The following is a 7,248-nucleotide window of genomic DNA, read 5'->3' as shown; positions in this document are numbered from 1 at the left end:
GACATCACCACCAAGCAACTGAAACTCTGATCAAAGGGGAGAGCCTGGCTGAAGGGCAACCAGCCAGCCTGTGGTGAGAAGCATCTAAGTTTGTAAGGACACTGAAAGTGTTAAGATCAGCTTAGAATGAATTTTGCTTTTATTTCATTTGACCAAATCTGACCTGTGCTTTGACTTATAATCACTTAAAATCTATCTTTTGTAGTTAATAAATGTGTTTGTTTATTCTACCTGAAGCAGTGCATTTGGTTTGAAGCATGTTAGAGACTCCCTTTAGGATAACAAGCCTGGTACATATCAATTTCTTTGTTAAATTGACAAACTCATATAAGCTTGCAGCGTCCAGTGAGTGTAACTGGACACTGCAAGATGGAGGTTCCTAGGGTTGTGTCTGGGACTGGAGATATTGGCCAGTGTAATTCAGTTTCACAATCCAAGCAGCTTCCATGCTAGAGGCTGTGTGGAAACAGCCCAGGAATGGGGGTTCTCACAGCAGAGCAGGATAAGGCTGGCTCCCAGAGTCAAGGATTGGAGTGACCTAGCAGATCACTGGTCCAGATAACATCAGGGCAACATCACACTTACATATTATCTTTTATAGGTAAATACACTGCAAGATATATTTGGTGTAGTGATTTTGACAGGTCTCAGATGAGAGTTGTTTGCAAAGAACAGGGGACCCTTTGCCAAGGGGTCTCTGGGTCACACTTGCATTTTAAGGGGTTTGAAAGGGTGGTCACTTCAAGGAATTAAAATGATTAAAATACATTTCTACATGGAACAAGTTGACATCTGCCATCAGTTTCATCTTCAGTGCATATTCCCTCATATTGCTTCATTCAAAGTCTATGCTAATTTTTAAACAAAAATATTTACATACAACACATGGATATGACTTCTGAAGGGGAATGAGTTTGGGAACATGTTCCAACAAACTTACTTTCCCTACTTGATCCCCTTTTTAAAATAATAATGAGAGGATTAATGAATTTGCCCTTCTGGTCTTTGGCATTTTTGATGTGGCTGTTCCATTGATACAACACAGAGATAGGTACTGAAAGAGGGCCTCATTGTTGATAGATCAAATGTTTCTTTGCTTTATTGATGATACTAGGGGATTCTCCATGGCTAACTGAAGTCCTTGCCTTTCTGAAATGGCTGGAGATTTGAACTACATGCCTGAATGGACAGTGGAGAAATCTCCTCAGTAAACAACACCAATAAGCTGAGTAGCTAGCTACATGGGAAAATGGGTCACAGTCATTTAATTTCTGGTTTAAAACCAATTTTGAAATTTGAATTTTGTTGGTAATGTTTAACCCTAAAAATAGAGCCCTTTCTAAAAGACCGATAATTAATAAAGCTCTTAAAAAGTAGCATTTTTGTGATCTCACTTTCCTAAAGACAATACTTGCTGAAACTTTATATTTGATTCTATTTGAAATTTTTCACGAGCTTACAGTTTTATCACCATAGATTTTTAGCCACTGTACTGATTGCAAGTTTCCCTTACTTTTATTTTCACCACTTCTTATATGATTGAAAGAATCCAGTGGAATCTTGTTTATTTGTAGCCTTTCTATGACTAGGATAGCAACTAGTGATGCAATTTACCATTTGTGGACTCTGTCAAAAAACAGTTGATGACTGTTGTGTGGAAGAGGAAGGAGTCAGAAAACAGAGTTGTAGGACTCTTAGTTATCTTATTCCGAATGTGCAATGTGTGCAGAAGTGAACTTGATTGATGAGGAATGTAGGGAGACACTGAGAGGAAGACTAACAAGAGGAAGACTACTCTAAAAAGAAACCTAAGCGCTGCTTTCCCTTCCAACCATTCAATAAGGAATTATAGAATCATAGGACTGCAAATGACTTTGATAGGTCATCTAATCCAGTCCCCTCCACTCAGGTCAGGAGTAAGTATTATCTAGACCAGGGGTTCTCAAACTGGGGGTTGGGATCCTGTGAAGTTATTACATGGGGGAGTCACGAGCTGTCATCCTCCACCCTAAACCCTGCTTTGCCTCCAGCATTTATAATGGTGTTATGTATACAAAAAGTGTTTTTAATTTATAAAGGGGGGGGGTCACACTCAGAGGCTTGCTGTGTGAAAGGGGTCACAGTGCAAAAGTTTGAGAATCACTGATCTAGACCATCTCTGATTGATGTTTATCTAACTTGCTCTTAAAAATCTTCCTGATGGAGATTCCACAACCTACCTAGGCAATTTATTTCAGTGCTTAGCACTTCCTGCTTGTCAGGAAGTTTTTCCTAATGTATCAGAGGGATAGCCATGTTAGTCTGGATCTGTAAAAGCAGCAAAGAATCCTGTGGCACCTTATAGACTAACAGACGTTTTGGAGCATGAGCTTTCATGGGTGAATGAATACTCACTTCATCAGATGCATGTAGTGGAAATTTCCAGGGGCAGGTATATATATGCAAGCATGAAACAAGCTAGAGATAACGAGGTTAGTTCAATTAGGGAGGATGAGGCCCTGTTCTAGCAGTTGAGGTGTGAAAACCAAGGGAGGAGAAACTGGTTCTGTAGTTGGCAAGCCATTCACAGTCTTTGTTTAATCCTGAGCTGATGGTGTCAAATTTGCAGATGAACTGAAGCTCAGTAGTTTCTCTTTGAAGTCTGGTCCTGAAGTTTTGTTGCTGCAGTATGGCCACCTTAAGAAATTTCCACTACATGCATCCGACGAAGTGGGTATTCACCCACGAAAGCTCATGTTCCAAAACTTCTGTTAGTCTATAAGGTGCCACAGGATTCTTTACTGCTTTTCCTAATGTACAAACTAAACTGCCCTGGTTGAAATTTAAGCCCATTGCATTTTGTCCTACCCTCAGACGTTAAGGAGAATATTTTTTCTCCCTCCTCCTTGTAATAACCTTTTATGTATGTGAAAACTGTTATCATGTCCCCTCTCAGTCTTCTCTTCTCCAGACTAAACAAACCAATTTTTTTCAATCTTCCCTCATAGGACATGTTTTCTAGACCTTTAATCATTTGTGTTCCTCTTCTTTGGACCTTCTGCAATTTATCCACATCTTTCCTGAAATGTGGCATTCAGAACTGGACACAATACTCCAGTTGAGGCCTAATCAGTGTGAGGTAGAGCTGAACAATTACTTCTCGTGTCTTGCTAATACTCCTGATAATACATCCCAGAATGATGTTCGCTCTTTTTGCAACAGTGTTACAGTGTTGACTCATATTTAGTTTGTGATCCACTATGACTCTCAGATCCCTTTCTGCAGTACTCCTTCCTAGACAGTCACCTGACATTTTATATGTGTGCAACTGATTGTTCTTTCAATGTTGAGAAAGTGGATAAGGAAAAGTTATTTACTTATTCCCATAATACAAGAACTAGGGGTCACCAAATGAAATTAATGGGCAGCAGGTTTAAAACAAATAAAAGTAAGTTCTTCTTCACGCAACGCGCAGTCAACTTGTGGAACTTCTTACCTGAGGAGGTTGTGAAGGCTAGGACTATGGCAGTGTTTAAAAGAGAACTGGATAAATTCATGGTGGTTTAAGTCCATAAATGTCTATTAGCCAGGATGAGTAAAGAATGGTGTCCCTAGCCTCTGTTCGTCAGAGGACGGAGATGGATGGCAGGAGAGAGTTCACTTGATCATTGCCTGTTAGGTTCACTCCCTCTGGGGCACCTAGCATTGGCCACTGTCGGTAGACAGGACACTGGGCTAGATAGACCTTTGGTCTGACCTGGTACTGCCGTTCTTATGTTCTTATGTTCTAAGTGGAGTGTTTTGCATTTGTCTTTATTGAATTTCATCCTATTTACTTCAGACCATTTCTCCAGTTTGTACAGATAATTTTGAATTTTAAGCCTATCTTCCAAAGCACTTCCAACCCCTCCCAGTTTATCATCCACAAACTTTATAACCATATTATCTATGCCATTATCTAAATCACTGATGAAAATATTGAACAGAACTGATCTCTGCCGGACCCTACTCAATATACCATTCCAGTGAACCACTGATAACAACTGTCTGGGATTGGTTTTCCAACCAGTTATGCAGCCACCTTATAGTAACTCCAGCTAGGTTGTATTTCTCTAGGTTTTTTTATGAGATCAAGTGAGACAGTATAAAAAGCCTCATTAAACTCAAGATATACCAAATCTATCGCTTCCCCCCTATCCACAAGGCTTGTTACCCTGTCAAAGAAAGCTATTATATTGGTTTGGCGTGATTTGTTTTTGACAAATCCAGGCCATAAATAACAGTCAGCATGATCATCTTCTAGGTATTTGCAAACTGATTTCTTAATTATTTGCTTCATTTTCTTCCAGGGTACTGAAGTTAAGATGACTGATCTGTAATTCCACAGGTTGGCCTTATTTCCCTTTTTATAGATGGGCACTATATTTACCATTTTCCAGTCATCTAGAATCTCTGCCATCTTCCATGACTTTTCAAAGATAATCGTTAATGGCTCAGATATCTCCTCAGTCAGCTCCTTGAGTATTCTAGGATGTAAGAGCAGGAGTATGTTCTTTATTCTCATTTTACACATGAGAAGGCTGAGATATAGAAGTGTGAGGGATTTGCCCAAGGCTATATAATGAGTCAGCTGGCAGACCCAGGAACGAAACTCTAAGCTTCTGGCTTCATGTCTTCTGAGTAGAGCTGGCTGAAAAACAAGAATTCAGTTTGGCAAGGATATTGGCTATTCTAAGATGGGTTGATTTCTCTCTCACTCTTTGGTTTTGACCAAAAATTCAATGTTACATTAAAAAATTCATGACCAGCTCTACTTGTAAGTCCCTACATAGTACTTTATTCAAGTTGTTAATTTTTTTTCTCATTGACTTTTATTAGACCACCCTAAGCTTGCAGACTTGAAGGCATTGCTTTTATAAAAAGAAAAAATAACAATAAACAAGCACACAGTCTCTAAAAGCCATGCCATCTCTAATAGCAAGTGAACATGAGAAAACAAATGAATTACAGGCAAAAATAGAGCAACATCAATTCAGCCAATGAAAAATACATTTTTATTCTTGCTTACAGGCACATAAGAAGTGCCAATATATGAGTGAAGAAATGTGCTCTGTCAGAAATACAAATGACAACGATTTAGGGGAAAGATTTAAAACATTGTGAAAGAAATTCCAACAGGGATCAAAGAACAGAACAAATGCTCTTTCTTAAATGTGCTTACTATGAGGATTCGTGGTAATGCACTTGACCATAAGGGGTGATGATATGTCAAGAGATAATAGATTCCTTATAATCACAGCTGCTGCAGAACGAAGACATCAAAATATATAGTAGTGCTGCCAATCATCCCCATTATGGACTAACCATGGATATTCACTTTGCAATATGTGTCACTATAATATTCCACTATAACAATCCAAGGCACTGGAACCTTGGGTGCCTCACAATGCCTTGCTGTTGTAGCTCCCACCTGGGCCACTCACAAACAGCCTTACAGCATGCAAGTCACACCCTAAGTGTCTGTATATAGGTGCAACTTCCCCGACACTCTTCAGTCACACTCTGGCTTCTATCAGCCTTGGTTACCACATGCAGGGTGACCCCAACACACTCTAGTCCCGGATTTCCCCCCCAAAATGTGTATTCCATGCTCTTCTGTCCAGTCCTCCCCAGGGCAGTTCAGATAACAAAGTTTCTTTGTCATGGTAAGGAAACAATATACAGCAACTTGCCACCTTAAGTGGAGTAACCCACATAGTTCACAACACTGGATTAATTTTGATTAAAGAACAAAATAAGTATATTTAAATGACAAAAGGATAGATTTTGAGTACAGCCAATGAGGCATTAAAGTCAGAAATTGTTAAAAGAAAAAAATAAAGATAAAACAGTTTTTAAACCTAACAAACTAGACTTGGTTTAAAGTGAAGTCCCTTGCCACATGTTTTCAGTACATTGCTGACCAAACTCCTAGGTGAGGCTCTGCTCCCAAAATCCAACAGCTGTTTCTTTTGCCTTCTTAAGTAAAAAGAGAGAGATGGGTAGAGAGAGAGAACTTAGTGTGTTTTTGCCCCTCACTTTGATAGTTCTGTCACCCTTTGAAATGCATTTCCCTGAGGCCACGTCCAGACTAGGAATTAAAATCGATTTTAGATACGCAACTTCAGCTACGAGAATAACGTAGCTGAAGTCGAATTTCTAAAATCGAGGTACTCACCAGTCTGGACGGGGCTCCATCGATGTCCGCGGCTCTCCGTGTCGATTCCGGAACTCCGTTCGGATTGATGGAGTTCCGGAATCGATGTAAGCGCGCTCGGGGATCGATACACCGCGTCCAGACTAGACGCGATATATCGATCCCCGAGCAATCGATTTTAACCCGCCGATGCCGCGGGTTAGTCTGGACGAGGGCTGAGAGTCCCCTAGCTAAAGTTCTTTCCAGCTGAGAGCAAGGAGACATGGGGAGTCCAGCGAGGGGGAGGTTTCATGCTGTTCCTTCTCTTCCCTCTGTTTGTGTAGATATAGATTTTCTTTGTCATCTTCCTTCTTCCCCTCGTTGTCTGAAGACTCTGTTTACAGCTTATACCCAAACTGAAGTAAAAACACATCCCTTCGTTCAATACCTGCTTGACCAGTTTTACCTAATTGTGGCTATGTAAATTTGAACTTGTGCCTTTAACATCATACAGGGTAGATATCATAACTTTAGACACAACGTTGCTACATACATTTCACTATGATATTATTGATCAGTGAGTGGAAGAGGGTGAGATATTTCCCAAATATTTCCCAGGGAATGCCTTACTGCTAAACGATGAGCCAGCACTCTGCTGAGGCCTCAAGCATTAACACATTGTTAATGTAGCCTCACACTCTACAGGGCATCAGGAACGGAGGGAGAGGAGACAGCATGGCAGAGAGAGACACCATGTGTGTGTGTGTGTGTGTGTGTGAGAGAGAGAGATGCACAAAATGTGTATGAGAGAGGGAGACTTGCATTGCCCCTTTAAGTACACTGACCCCACTCTAAGTACACTGCCCTTTTAAGTAGATCAGCAAGTTGAGGCAGCAGCTGCTACCAGCAAGCTCCCTCTGTCCTGAGCCTTGTCGTGTCCCCACCTGCTCTGTGGTGATGGGGTACAGGAGAAGAGCCAGAAGCGGGGTAGAGGGGGACTTCCTGACATTAGCCTCCCTTCCGCACAGGAAGCAGGAGGCTCCCAGGAGCAGCTCCAAGGCAGAGGGCAGGAGCAGCACAAGGCAGTGGGGGGA

The sequence above is a fragment of the Gopherus evgoodei genome, chromosome 1, assembly GCF_007399415.2.
Source record: "Gopherus evgoodei ecotype Sinaloan lineage chromosome 1, rGopEvg1_v1.p, whole genome shotgun sequence".
NCBI classification, from domain to species: domain Eukaryota; kingdom Metazoa; phylum Chordata; order Testudines; family Testudinidae; genus Gopherus; species Gopherus evgoodei.
This window is presented reverse-complemented; position numbering follows the sequence as displayed.